Source organism: Arachis ipaensis, chromosome B4 (genome assembly GCF_059453495.1).
Source record: "Arachis ipaensis isolate K30076 ecotype BB chromosome B4, ASM5945349v1, whole genome shotgun sequence".
In the NCBI taxonomy this organism is placed as follows: Eukaryota; Viridiplantae; Streptophyta; class Magnoliopsida; order Fabales; family Fabaceae; genus Arachis; species Arachis ipaensis.
Window position 1 is genome coordinate 33,961,206 of NC_142439.1, and position 15,641 is coordinate 33,976,846.

Below are 15,641 nucleotides of genomic sequence, written 5' to 3' on the forward strand. Positions count from 1 at the left end.
TGAAGGTTGATGTGTGGAATTAAGTGATGAATCCATCCGGGAGACGAGAGCTTGTAAAGTGGCAGTCAAGCCATTCAGACTAGAGTTCAGTTGTGCCTGCATGTCTTGTTGTCCTTGCGCAAGAGAACGGAGCATCTCGTCATTTGATGAGGAATTAGAATAAGTGATTTGAGAAACTTGTTGTTGGTTGTGCTGGGTTCCTTGTGATTGTCTTAGGTGAGGTACTCTGTAAGATTGGTTCTGATTCTGCTGTTTGTTGTTGTTATTATTATTCCACCTCTAGTTTCCATTGTTGTCTCTGCCTCCTCTGTTATAGTTGTCTCTCCAGCCATGGTTAGAATTATCTTTCCAGCCTTGATTGGGGTTGTCCTACCACCCATGGTTGTAGCTGCCACCTTGGTTGTAGTTTCCACCTTGTTGATTGTATCCTTGATTCGGGCGGTCATAGAAGTTATGAGTGGCTACCACAGTGTTGTCTTCCTGTTGGAGCTGCGGACATTCATCAGTATAATGACTATAATCAGCACAGATCCCGCATACTCTTTGTGGGACCAACTGTTGACTTTGCTGTGGTGGGAGAGGCTGAGCTTGTTGTGCTTGTTGTTGATTCAACTGCATTTGTTTTAGTAGGTTGGTCATTTCACATATACTCTGTGTGAGAGCAGTAGTTTCAATGCTAGAAGAAACTTCGGCAACAGCCTTGGAATGGCTGCGCCTCTGTCTGTGATTCCTAGTGGACTCAGCTAAGTCGCTGATCAGCTGCCATGCTTCATCTGCGGTTTTGTACTTTTTCAAAGAACCATTACTGGCACCTTCCAGTGTAGTCTTATCTTGGGGGTTCATGCCTTGAGTGAAGTAGCTGATCAATACTAGTCTATCAATCATGTGATGGGGACATGCGTCCAGGAGATTGTTGAAGCGCTCCCAATATTCGTAGAGAGCCTCGGATTCGCCTTGAACAATCATTGAAATCTCTTTCCTCAATCTATCAGTAACTTTAGCTAGAAAGTATTTTTCCAAAAATTCTCTTCTAAGCGTATCCCAGTTAGTAACAGTCGCTTTCGGTTGAGTGTAGTACCATTCCCTTGCCTTTCCCTCAAGAGAAAACGGGAATGCGGTTAACAGAATAGAAGTTTCATCTGCACCATGACGCCTAACAGTAGAACAGGCTGTCTGGAAATCCCTGAGGTACCTGATAGGCTCTTGAGCAGGTAAGCCATGAAACTTGGGCATCAAGTTAATTAGTGCAGTCTTTAGTTCAAAATCTGCAGCCAAAGTTGGGTGATGCACTTGATACGATTGCAGTGTAAAATCTGGGGCTCCTGCCTCCTGGAGAGTAATCCTCCTAGGTGCTGCCATGTTACCTGCACGTGAATCAACTGGATTAGTAGTAAATGAGCTTGTCTCGCTCTCAGATGGCGGTTCAGATTCGCCCTCAGATGAGACTGGTGAATCGATAATAATCACTTCACCGCCCTCAGAGACTAACCGACGTCGAGCTTGCCTAATACGTGAAAGAGTTCTTTCAATTTCAGGATCAAAAGCGGCTAAGCTCGGATCAGGCAATGAACGCGTCATTCATTGAGAAAAACATATAGCTCATGGTAACAAAATAAAAATAAAATATGCAAATAAAAATAAAATATGTACACTAATTAATAATCTAGCACACTATTGCAACTCCCTGACAACGGCGCCAAAAATTAGTGCGTGACAGAAGTTAACCAATTAAGAGAATTCAAATAAGAGAACAGCATTGTACGTATATCTCTTAACCAGCTAAGATCTGTCTCACCAATTTAAAAAGGGTTGTCATAAATTTTAGAAATAAAAATACTGGGAGTATGAGTCCCAGGTCGTCTCCCAACGAGTTGCAGGAAAGAATGCTAATTTATTAATCAGAAAATTTCCAGAAAGTCTGAGTCGGATAATGAGTAATTAAATTAATTGAGAATTAAAGCAATTAACTAAGAATTACTAGAAATATTAAAAGGTCTTGATTGGGGGAATAATTCATTGGAAGTTCTATCCTTGTTGGAATCTTCTCAAGTGTAGTGTAAAGAGGTTGTTGTTTCACTTGGTTAACCCTTACTGAATAAGGGAAAGTATAGTGATTGAACTAACTCTTACCCGCAATTCCTAGTCCTCTCCCTTGGGGAGGTCTAGTGTTAGTAGGTACAGAATTAGCCTACAACGTCCAATATAACTAAGTACTTGAGCATTCCAACTCAAGTGTCTCCTCTTAATTAACCCCATGTCAAGTGGAATTTCTACTCCATTGACATGGATTTAATAATCATAAAAATATAAGAAGACATAATTGAATAAAATAAAATAGAGAGATTTAAAATTAATTAAAATAAAAATAACTCTATATATTAATAAACTCAAAATGTAACATACTTAATTGAATAGAGTCAATAATCAACTGAAAAGAGTAAAGGATAAAGGAACAAACTAAAGTAGTGTCTTCACGAAGGTAATGGCTCTTCAACATCCACAATCCAAAACAACAGCATAAACTATCAATGTAACACTAATCTAGATTCAGATCTAAAACTAAAGTAATCCTAATGTAATGAATCTGAATGTGTGTGGATGCCTCTTGAGTCTCTGCATGTTCCCTCACTTTATTCTGTGTTTTTGGGCCAAAAATTAGGTTAAAACGCGGCCCGGGATTGTCTCCAGTGTATCCTGTAATTTCTGCAGATCGCGCAGGTCACGCGTACGCGTCGTCCACGCGTTCGCGTCATTTAGCGATTTTTCTTGCCACGCATTCGCGTCGTTCACATGTTCGCGTCATTCGTGCAGATTCCAATCCACGCGTTTGCGTTAGGCACGCGTTCGCATCGCTGCGATTTCTCCATTTCGCGCGTTCGTGTGAGCCATGCGCTCACGTCAGTGTTCGCTGGTCATCTCCTTAGTTTCTTGTGTTCCTTCCATTTTTGCAAGCTTCCTCTCTATTTTCTAAGCCAATCCTGCCCGATGAAACCTGAAACACTTAACACACGGATCACGGCATTGAATGGTATAAAGGAGGATAAAAATACATAATTAAAAGATCTCTAGGAAGCAAGTTTTCAACCATGGAATAATTTTGGGAAGGAATTGTAAATACATCCTAATCATATGAATAAGTGAGCAAAGACTTGATAAAACCACACAATTAAACACAATATAAATCATAAAATAATAGTTTATCAGTGAGCCATCTTTGTATATATTTTCCTTTTATATTTTTATCTTTAATATTGACAAGATTATAGATAGAAATGAATTCAAGAAAAATAAATAATAAAAGTAGGGAGAATACAATTCTGGCATAGGAATCACAAAATGTTATCAATTAATCATAAACTAGCATATATCACATGACAGCATGGCACTTAAATGCATGTAAAAGGAAAAAATAAAAATGAAAAATATGGTAGTACTAAAACATGAAAATAATTCTTATTAAAATACTTTTTTTTGAAAAATTATTGATAGAGAAGACATATACAGCTGTGTGAGTATAAATATTTCTCCTTCTATTTTTCTGTGCACTCATTTATTTCCAAGAATATTTTGCTTAGTTTCTAATATTTTATCTATTCTTTGGTCTACTTAGCCGCCAACGTTGAAGCTTCAAATTGTCAATATGACCAAAAGTTTGCATTGCTCGCTATAGTCTTATTTATTTATTAATTATTTTTCAATTACAACTTGAGACATGTCATTTAAGAAGATGATTCTGTATGTGTGGATATATATCATACATAGTAATTTGGCTAAGTGTGCAATGAAAGTGACAAGTGTTATTATATAAAAGACGAAACTAAAAGAATCCAATACATAGTGAAAAGGTGGAGAATAATGTAGTATTTACCTCATGCATCTTCCTAATCAACCTTATCAAAATGGCATAAAGTTTAATCGCTCTATGAATATAATCAATCATATATTGATTATTAAAGATATACACATCAATTAATGATGTTATTGAATGCTAAATGTCTTATGATATAAAGCTTTATACTCTTGAATATTAAATTTAAACTTCTACATTTTTGCTAAGGTTACATACAATGAGTTTACCCACTTGTTTCTAAGTTGAGTCCAATCCATTTGCTAGTCAAACTCAAATATCAGGTTTGATTTTTTTTTTTTTTCAAATAGAATTATGAAGAACAAGAAAAATCAATACAAATCCCATTACTCTCTCTTTCTTCATCCAACTCCAATAAAAATATCAAACAATAAGCAACAACATAATCCAAAAACTAAACACCATAAGTCCAATCAAAACAATATTCAACATCAAAATCAAGAATAAAAATAAGAAAGAAAGAGTAATGGGGAACAACGAATTAGATTAGTAGTTCAGCTAGGTAAAAAATACAAAGATTTCTATTTTAGAATATGGCGATCTTACTCATGGACATCGTACAAGGTGTTTGGCTGCCTTTTAATTTGAATAAATAGGTCTTTAGTTCGATAATTAATTCTTAATAATGCATTTCTTTTGGTTTTGCACTTATATGAACTAAAAGCTATAAGGATCTTTTATCGATCTTCAAGAATATTGCCTAAGCTGCCTAATCTCTATACGTAAATAAAGGGGAAGAATGACCTAATAGAGGTCTGAGGAGAGATTAAACCTTTAAATTAAAATGCATTATAGGAATGGAATGGAATGCCACTTGCAATATACTACTAACTACAGGTTTTAATTAGTTCTATTATCAGCAATGTTTATTGTGTTCACAAGTAATAAATTAAAAAATCTCAAATATGAGTTCCACAACATGGTTCCTGTTCATCAAAGAATGTGATGAAAGTAAGTGGAGAAGAGATTAGGGATTTCGCACACCGTGGAAGTGAAAGTAGGGGTTTCACGGACTAAGGGTCTCCAGAGCCTGCATCAAATACAAACCATGCGAGTTAGAGTTATTCACTATGTGTACATAACTGAAACTATGAATAAAAATTTTGGTATTACTCTACGCGTCATATCTTATAGCAGCAAAAGAATTTAAAAATATGAACACCTTTATAAAATTTACTTTAACCTATAAAATAATCTGTCACACAACATCAAATTGCATTAAAACCGATGATGCACAGACACTGACACGGATACGGGACACGACACGAGACACGCTGACACGCGAATTTTAAAATCTTACATGACACGGGGACACGCATACATATAAAAAATAAAGTATTTTTTAGATAAATTATAATGATATTTTTATATTTTATTGATATTAAAATATAAATTAAAATTTTTTAAAATTTTTAATGTCTTACTTTAATTATATCAAGTATTTAAAATATTTTTTGTTTTAATAAATAATAATATATACTATATCTAAATTTATTTTAAGAATATCTGTTAAGAATAAGACTAGACACGCTAACACGTGATGGTATTTAGGTGTGTCCAAGCGTGTCCGGAGAAGAATGTTTTTATTTTTTATTAAGGCATGGTTGGACACTGCAGACACGCGTGTCGGACGAGTGTCGGTGAGTGTCGTGTCCGAAATGTGTCCTACACGCGGACACGACAACTCAGCGAAATGTCCGTGTTTCATAGATTAAAACATTCAATAACTATCAAAAAAAGTAGAGGAGAAACACGAACAAAAAGTGCCAGAAGTTGTATCTTGGGACTTTTATTGTCTAATCGCTTCTTAAGTATCTTTAACGCATCCTTTGCTTGCCTGCAAATTTAATCAGTTCAACAGAGAAGATCAAGAACAACATAATCAAGGAAAACCCACACAGTGTGCAGCATAAATTATAAAGAATCAATCAACATACTTAAGATCCAAAACCAAAAAGTAAAAACTGAATATCAAGTTAACAAGAAAAAAAAGGACACAGTTTCACTTTTGCATAATTGACACCTAGCTCACTAAGCCACAGTGTATGAATTACCAACAGTTCTTTAGCAAACACTAGCAGAAGCATGCATAATATCTAAATCACAAGTGTAGTATTGATTTGAAGACAGAGACTTCACTTTAGCAATCCATTAATGAGAATATGAGAGAAAAAAAAGAAATTACAAAGTACACAATAAATCCATATAAATGTACATTCAAATCCCTAACTCTAAAAAGCCACAATTAACCCCAACTAATGGAAGATATAGACAAAAATTGAATCAAAATCATCTGAAATCATAATCTGAACCATGAAGATATAGTCAAATTTTGAGAAAAATAGGATTCAAACTTTGTAGGTGATCAAGAGTGAAAACAAGAAAGAAAGAGCAATGGAGAAGAACAAACTAAAGGTTTAGGAAGAAAGTAAAAAGATCAGAGACAGATGACTGAGGAGAGGTTAAACCTTTAAATTAAGATGCATTATAGGAATGGAATGGAATGCCACTTGCAATATACTGCTAACCATAGGTTTCAATTATTTTTATTATCAACAATGTTTATTGTGTTCACAAGTAATAATTGAAAAAAATCCCAAATATGAGTTCCACACCATGGTACATGTTCATCAAAGAATGTGATGAAAGTAAGTGGAGAAGAGATTAGGGATTTTGTGCACCGTAGAGGGGGAAGTAGGGGTTTCACGGACTATGGAGGAAAGGTGAGAGGTCAATGCCAGGGAGATAAGGACGGATGGCAGCCGCGCTACTCCACAACCACACAAACGCGAATGGTAGAACAGATCTTAGGGATTTCTTGCACACCGTGGAGGATGGAGCAGGGGTTTCACGCACTATGGAGGAGGCACAAAAGGTCGATGCCGGAGAGAGGATGATGGATGCGCAGCAGTGGTGCACGGTGGAGCAGCGACTTCAAGGTTTTGTGCGCTTCCAATTTGTTTTCGCTAGTTTCTGGAGCTGCAGCTGTGGGGGAAAATTGTTAGTTATCAGATAAACTAAGATTGAATAAATGAGTTAATTAGGATAAAGATACTGATTACTGGTGGTTCTTCATGCAGTAGCCGCTATTCAAGCAAAAGTTACGGTAGCAGAGTGACAATGGCTGGTATCTCTGTTAGCTGCAGCGGTTGGAATAACGGCCAGTAATTTTTGGCTGTTATCCTCTGCCTTTGCTGTAGTATGTAATACATGTATAATTAAATGTATCCGTGAAAGCTTAGACTATTAGTTATGTGAATGATGAACTTTTGACAAATAACTTATATGTATATATAAATTAGCCAAACTTGTCATTTTGAGTATTTTGAAAAGAGTAATACTATTATTAGTATGAAATTTTGATCTGTTATGAAATTCAACTATGAGAGAATTGGGTGTCGACTACCTCATATGAATTGAGTCGAAAAGGATCTAGGTCAAAATTGGTTAATCGCACATGGTCTAAATTTCGCGAAGTGAGGACTCGACAATAAAAAAATAGAATATTGATTATGAGATAAGTCAAGTCGAAAAGGACCTTAGGTTGAAATTTTATAATTACGCGTGGTTTAATTTGACAAAATGTTGGTCTTTGAGACCAAGCTAATCGCAAAGACGTGGGGTATTCACCGTGGAGAACAAAGTCCTCTGCAGTCAAGGCAGGGTCGTAGGTTGTGAGAACCTAAGAAAAATTGGAGAAAGTTAGATCGTGAAAAGAAATAAACATTCTGCAAGTCTATCCTTGTGGTCTATAAATAAGAGAAATTCAGAAGAAATCAAGGACTTCAATTTGAACACTTTACCATCATACAAAACTCTACAAATTTTCAATCACACTGAATGATAAACCCATATTTTATGATGTAATTTGTGCTCAATTTAACTGATTTATTCAATTCGTCACCCACTTATTCATGTAAATTGCATGGTTTTACTTTCCGTTCCTTATTTTATGATATATGTGAAAGACATGTTTCCTATGCTTTAAAAATATTAATTTTAATTACCCTTTTATTACCATTCGATGCCGTGATTTGTGTGTTAAGTATTTTCAGATCTCATAGGGCAGGAATGACTTAAAGGACAAAAGGAAACATACAAAAAATGGAAGGAAAGTACAAAAATGGAGTTTTGAAGAAAAGGCAGCGACGCGAACGCATGGACACGCGAACACGTGCCTAGCGCGAAAATGCAGCGACGCAAACGCGTGGATGACACGGACGCGCGCCTTGAGCGGAACGCAATTTCGTGACAAGGAAAACTCCCAGATGATGCGAACGTGTGACAGACGCCACGTACAAGAATCTGCAGAAAAATGCCCCCAGCGATTTCTGGACCCTTTTTCGGCCCAAATCCAAGCCAGAAACACAAAATATAAGTCAGAGAATGGAGAAATCAAAAGATATGCGTAGAACAACTAAATAATTCATAATTTTAGGTTTTAGATGTAGTTTTTAGAGAGAGAGGATCTCTCCTCTCTCTTAGTATTAGGATTAGGATTTCTCTCAAATTTAGGATTTCTGTTACTTTATGGTTATTACTTCAACGTTAGGTTCAATATTCCTTTTAATTTATATTTCTCTTCTACTTCCAGATACTCTAATGCCTTTACTTGTTAATTACTTATATTGCCAAATTGGCTTATGAACTTTTCCATGTTAAGATTTGAATGTTCTATTTAATATAATTTGAGGTATTTCAGACTAATAATTGTCTTATTCTATTTATGATGATTTCAATTCAATTTAGATTTATTTTCTCCTTTTGGCTTTGGTTAAGTAATTTATAACACTTGAATTATCAGACTCAACTGTTGATTGGATTTGGAATTCTTTGCTGGTTAATTTGTACTCCAATAACTCTAGTCTCTCCATAGAAGTTGACTAGGACCTGAGAATCAAATTAATTTGTCTACTTGACTTTTCTTTGTTTAGCAAGGGTTAATTAAAAGTGGGAGCTGAATCCAATTCTCTTCACACCTGATAAGGATAACTAGGATAGGACTTCAATTTCTTATACCTTGCCAAGAGTTTTATTATTTATTTAAATTAATTCCTACAATTTACTTTCTTGTCATTTACTATTCTTTCTTTTTATCTTATACATCAAAAACCCAAAAATACACTTTTACTCATAACCAATAATAAATTATACTGCCCTACAACTCCTTGAGAAGATGACCCGAGGTTTGAATACTTCGGTTTATTATTTTTATTGGGTTTGCTTAAGTGACAACCAAAACTTTTGTAAGAAAGGAATTATTGTCGGTCTAGAAGCTATACTTACAACGGAAATTTATTTGTGAAAATTCTAGATCGCGCGAGAGTTTCACTCTTTCAAAAATGGCGCCGTTGCCGGGGAGTTGCAACTGTGTGCCTTATTATTGGTTATTGTAAATATTTTCTTTTGCTTGTTTATTTCTTTTTATTTTCGCTTTTAATTTTTATTATTTACTATGAATTCTCACCCATATCGCTTTGAGTTTGGTTCTAATAACATTAAAAGGAATAGAAGCTATAACAGGAACATGCATCAAGGTCAAAACAATCAGAGATGGACGGAGCCACGAAGATCTGATCAACCCTTTAGGCAACAATACCTTCCAAACTATCATGGACGACGACCATTTAACAATGCATGTCAGAACAATAGTTATGATGGAACCCCTTGTAATTACCAACAAGCCCCATCATACGCCTATGAACCACCTTCTCAACACAGCTTTGAACCACCACACTCACAAGCCAACTACCACCATTCACCGCCATATAACCCTAACCGGTATCCACCCCAATTTCAACCTAATTACTCCCGAGAACCACCACTTCCCTATGCACCATGTCCATATCCATCACTCCAAGAATCAAGGGAGCAACTCAAGGAAACATTTGAAAAATTTCATGCCACACTTCACCAATTGAATCAAGCGATAAATAAACTACCTTCCCAACGTTCGGACACTCAAGAAACCCCCATGGCTTCATGTGGACAAACTAATGAAGAACGCAGCATGAAGGAGATACTAGAAACACCACTGGACAGTACGGAGCATGACTTTGTACTGGAACAAGTGGAGGAAGCTGAAATTATCGAAGAAGAAGAATTGGTTGAAGACTTAGGAGACGCTGAACCTCCATGGGAAGCCAGAATTGTGGAGAATTCCATCAAGAAATTTACAATTGATGCTAAGGAAGATAGTGCACAACCTCCAAAGCAGGAGTCTTATGAAGAACTGGACGGAATAACTCAACAAACAAGTTTCCTTGACAATAATAACTACGAGTCCAATCCTCCTAGTAATGAACTTGCATCCGCAAGTGAATTCTTTGAGATGGAAGAATCTTTCCCAAGTGAATACGAAGATGATGCAGAGGTAGATTTTTTGCGACCTCCAATTTATGATTTGAGTGATGAGGAAGATATCGAAGACTTGGATCAAGATATGGTTACAGCTGAAGAAAATTGCAAAGAAGTGGAAGAATTTACAGAAGAATACAAGGGAGTAGAGCTTGCAAAACCACTGGAAACACCTATCCCAAGGCCATTACCGCCCAATACAAACTTCAAGTGGGTAAAATCCTTAGCTTTTATCTTTACTTTTCCACTTGAATATGGTTTACTTGAAACAGATGGTCAGCTTAGAGCTCTTTGCGGCTTTAAGAGTAAAAAGGAAATGGTTCGTGCTCAAGGCTGGTATGCAAGATTCAATAAGGTTCCACACTTCAATCTGAAGTGTAAGGATTGGTTTCAAGTTCGATTGAATGGGTATCGGAGAATGATTGGCCATCTTGGTGAGAATGCAACTTCCAAACCTCCCGGCTGGAAAAATATAAATCAAGACAAAGAAGGATATAAGAGCAAGGTTTGGGATCCTGGAATCTATTCTGACATTCAACACCCCGGGAACCTAAGAACCTATTTGAGTTTACTCAAAGGCTTTACGTGCCTAGTTTGGGACCCCGGAGGCTGTTGGCATTCCAAACAGTGGTGGAGATTTTTGGATGAATTCAAGCACAAGCCACCATAGCAGGAAGCTCATCAAATATCCAACTTAAGGACTTTAACTAAAAGTGCTAAGTGGGAGACAACCCACCATGGTACGATCGTTCCTTCTTCAATTTTATTTCGTTTAGTTTACTTTTATTTTATATTATTTTCATTGAACCTGGAATTATTCATAGCATCTACATTGGCATTGCAAATTGCATACTGCATAATTGCATAAAAAAACCCCACGCGAGCGCGCAGGCCACACGTGGGCGTCGAATGGAAATCGGCATAAAGATCCAACGCCCAGAAAGTTGGGATAGAATCGTGCGGCTGGTGTGCGTTTAGCACAAATCGGCCCACGCGTTAGCGTCCCTGACGTGAACGCGTCACTTGCACTATGCACATTCCACGCGAAAGCGTGAGCGACGCGTCCGCGTCGCATGGATTTCATGGACCCCATTTGAAACAGAGAGTTGCGCCAAAACGACGCTGGAACTGTGCGTTTAGCACAATTTTCAGCAATGCGTTCGCGTGTTTCACGCGTACGCGTCCCTTACCTTTATCCCAATTCACGCAATCGCGTCGATGATGCGTTCGTGTCAACACCCTTTTCGCCCAATTCACGCGATCGCGTGCTCCACGCGTTTGCGTGGATTCAAAAACACTAACCCCCATTCACGCGAAATCCTACCCATTCACGCGAAAACCACCCCCCCCATCTGCAACCTCTCTTCCTCCCATCTCTCAACCACCAACCCTCCTCGCCGCCCAGACCCGACCGCCGCGCCGCCCCGACTGCCGACGCCCCCTCCTTTCTCTTCCCTCCCTCCTCTTCTCCCTTCTCCCCTTTTGTCCTCCCTCCACGCCCAACCACCACTGCTGCCGCCCCGTACCGCGCCACCACCACCGCGCCACCCACCCCCAGACCCCACCCAACCACCAACCAACCACTACAACACAACACTCACCCCTCACCTCTTCTCCTGCACCTAAACCGCCACTGCCTCCACCTCGGACTGCCACCGTGCCGCCACCCATCACCACTGTGTTGTCACCAACACCACCACCATCTCTCTTAGCCTACTTTCTGTTTCTACACGCCAGGTTCTGTCGAACACCGATTTCGTTTTCTGATTAGTCAATTAGTTGCATATTTTACAATTTTTGTTCAAAATAGGATAGTTAGAGATGCATGATAGTAGTGGATTTTAGGTGGTTAGGTAGCTTGGATGTAGTTAGTGGATTTAGGCCTGATAATTGCACCGTTCTTGCTAACCGTTTTTATCCGATTTGCAATTTTGAATTTGCTGTATTGCTGTGCTATTTATATGTTGTTCTTCATATTTCATGTTGCTGTTAAATTGTTCTTTAATGTTTTTGCTATTTGTTAATCTTTTCAGCAGTATTTACTTTCATATGAACTGAATTTTTCTGCTGTTTTACTACCCGGGAACATCCAATTTTAGCCAGAATGTTGACCAAATTTTTTGCAAATTTATGGTTTAATCTACTCCATTCATGTATTGGTTTGAAAACTCATTATTTTGCATTACTGGCTACAACCAAACCAATTCATGAATGCACGGGCTAGCATTCTTATTCCTTTTGGTTTCCTGAGTCCTAAATTGCTTATTGATGATTTTATTCTCCTTTTAAACTTACTTTATTTATCAGAATTATCATCAATAAACTGCAATCCTTGCTTGAATATGAGTTGATTGTTCCTCATCTTTGTGAATTTCTTGGTAACTAGGAAAACAATTCTCATACCACTCACTTTAACTTCCTTTTTAACTACTAACCAGTTTAGCTTTCTAACTTCTCTTTTTGATTTTTACCTAACTACTTTCACTTTCTAACTCAAGGCATGATTACTGCTTTTCCTAATTAACTTGAATTCCACTTCTATTTATTTTGGATTGTGATTTTTACCCTCAGACTTTTAACTTGTATACACTCCAATTTATACACATATTCAACTTATTTCATGCTTTTATTGTTCTTTTTGCCTTTATGCTTACACTGACAAACCTTACTTGCCTACTTGTTTTCCTGCTTTAATTCTTCAACTATACCCTGCTACTTCTGCTTTTCAGGATGTCTGATCCCCAAAGGAAAGGAAAAGGCAAGGATACCACATGCAAACGAAAAAGAGGAGAATCTTCTACCTCTATCCTGGATCTTCTTCACGACGATTCCTGGCAGAAAAAGAACTTTACCCCGCAGGAAAAGGCCGACCAGCTCCTCACTGCCACAGATCCAATCAAATTTGCAAACAGATGCTGTGAGCTCAAGTATCCAGTGTTTGCCAATGCCAGGAACCTCTACTTGGAGAGAACTCTTGAAATTCCAGAAGAACTCACCCATTACACTTCCGAACAGATTAAACAAAGAGGCTGATTCTTCATGGAAAGGAACTTGATAGAGGTCAATGCCTCCTGGGTCAGAGAATTTTATTGTAACTATTTCAAGACCTCTCTGGATGCAGTGCACCTCAGAGGGAAACAGAATTTGGTTACTGAGGAAGCTATTGAGGACATCCTCTGGCTTCAGCCTAAGCCAGATCAGCCTGACGGTTACCAAAAGGCTGAGGAAGATATGAGATACATGAGATTTGACTGGGATGCAGTCAAGCAGAGAATACCCCTTGATCCTACTGCCCCATGGGTCATGGGAAAGAACACAGTGATGCCTAAGGGAATCAAGCTGATATATTTGAATGATGAGGCTCGGCTTTGGCAGCAGATCCTGAGTAATTACGTGATGCCGAGCACTCATGAGACAGAGGTGCCCGCTACTATGATCACCCTCATCTGATGTGTGATGGAGGGTAAGGACCTGTATCTTCCACGCTTTATCAGGTATTATATGGCCATGGTCCATGTCAGAGGCACTCTCCCTTTCCCATATCTGATCACCCAGCTAGCCCGCCGAGCTGACATGCCTTGGGAGCTGGCTGATGAGAAGCCAACTGCTGCAGACTGCAAGAAGATCATTCTTCACAGCAGGAAGTTTCTGGCATTAGGGTACAGACCACCTTTTCTCACTGCCTCAGGTGAGGCAGCCACATCTTCAGATGCCCCTTCTGCATCCACTGCTGCACCAGCCCCATCCACTACACCTCCACCTGCTCCTGAGCCCATTTATCATCTGGTGCACCGCCTCTTCACACGCCTGGATCGTATGGAGCGTCGCAGCATGCGACGCTATGAGCACCTCAAGTTGATGATCTGATCCGGCAACGACATCCCCTCTGAGCCTGACACCGCTTCTGAGCCATCTGATGCGGAGGCGGATGATCATGAGGAGGAGGCACATGCCCAGGCTGAGCAGGGAGGACCTGAGCAGGCTGCACCCCACCATGAGGAGTCCCACCAGATCCAGACCGTAGATCCAGAGATTCCTATACAGACAGAGCCTCCGCTTTAGCAGGCAGCTCCTCCTACACTTCTAGAGACTGTAGACCCTCAGCATACTATAGAGACACCAGCAGCCCATCCTTCCAGAGATGACACTTCTCACACCCAGGTTCAGTGAGCATCGAGGACGATGCTATCATTTAAGTGTGGGGAGGTCACCATCTCTGGCATACTTTATTTTGGTGAACCACTCTTCAGACACTCTTTTTTATTCTATTTTGCTTATTTTTCTGTATTTTTATTTTTTATCTTATCTTGTCTTTCAGTACTTGCACATTTTTCTGTATTTTTACAGCATTTCTGCATTTTGTACTTTAGTTTATATACATATCTTAAATATTCAGTTTAGTTTAGTTGCAATTTTAGTTATTAAGTTGTGATATAGAACATATAGATAAATTAGTTTAGTTTACCCTTTTTAGCATATGATAACTTGAATTAATTGAAAATAAAAAGAGTAAACTAAAGATTTTAGTAAAACAGAATCACAACAACCCACACACTGTATATATATAGCAATAAATGATTGGTTAATTTAAACAACATTTTTTCAAGGAAGAACACTAAGATTTTAAGGGCCATCCTAAGATTCATATTGAGAATAATGGGAATTTTTTATTTCTACTTGCATGACATACATAACTGATATATAGTTTTTGAGCCAAAGAACACACAACCTGTGAGTTTTTGAGCCTCTCTGTATGGTTACATTATTTAACCATAATTATTTTGTTCTTGTGTGTTCGCCCTTCTTTTTTATTCTGGTAATCTTTACTTTGTTTCAATTTATATGTCCAATATAGAATATAGATACATACCAAGAGATGATTGAGGCCATCATTTAAATTTTTCCTCACTTATCCCAAATAAACTTACCTTTTTACATCACCCTTGTTAGCCCCCTTGAGCTTTTAATCCCCTCTTGTTCTATAACCACATTACTAGCCTTAAGCAGAAAAATAAATTAAATACCCCAAGTTGGATCCTTGGTTAGCTTAAGATAGAGATTGTGTATCCACTAAGTGTGGAGAAACATGGGAACATGGGTTGATAGGAAAGGATTAATTCAATAAAGTAATAAGGATTTTGGGAGCATGCTCATGTAAAACAAATTTAAAATTAAAATACCATGTGCATTGATATATGTTCTGTTTGTGTTTCAAAAAAATCTTTTTAGTTAAATAAGTAAATAAGGGGACAAAATTATCCCAATAATAAGCTTAGTAAAGAAATCAATGCACATAAGGTGAAATTCAAAGTAAAGTTAGTACATGAGTATGTATTAAAAAAGTGGAAAAATTTGGGTAGCTAGGTAAAGCATTTCAAATTATATAAAGTATATGTTAGGTGAAATCTTAGACTAA

General features: G+C 38.0%; 1 pseudogene; it reads left to right on the plus strand.

Moving 5' to 3' along the window:
* Positions 1 to 9,395: 9,395 nt before the first annotated feature.
* Positions 9,396 to 11,093, plus strand: LOC148567134 (uncharacterized; annotated as a pseudogene).
* Positions 11,094 to 15,641: the final 4,548 nt, after the last annotated feature.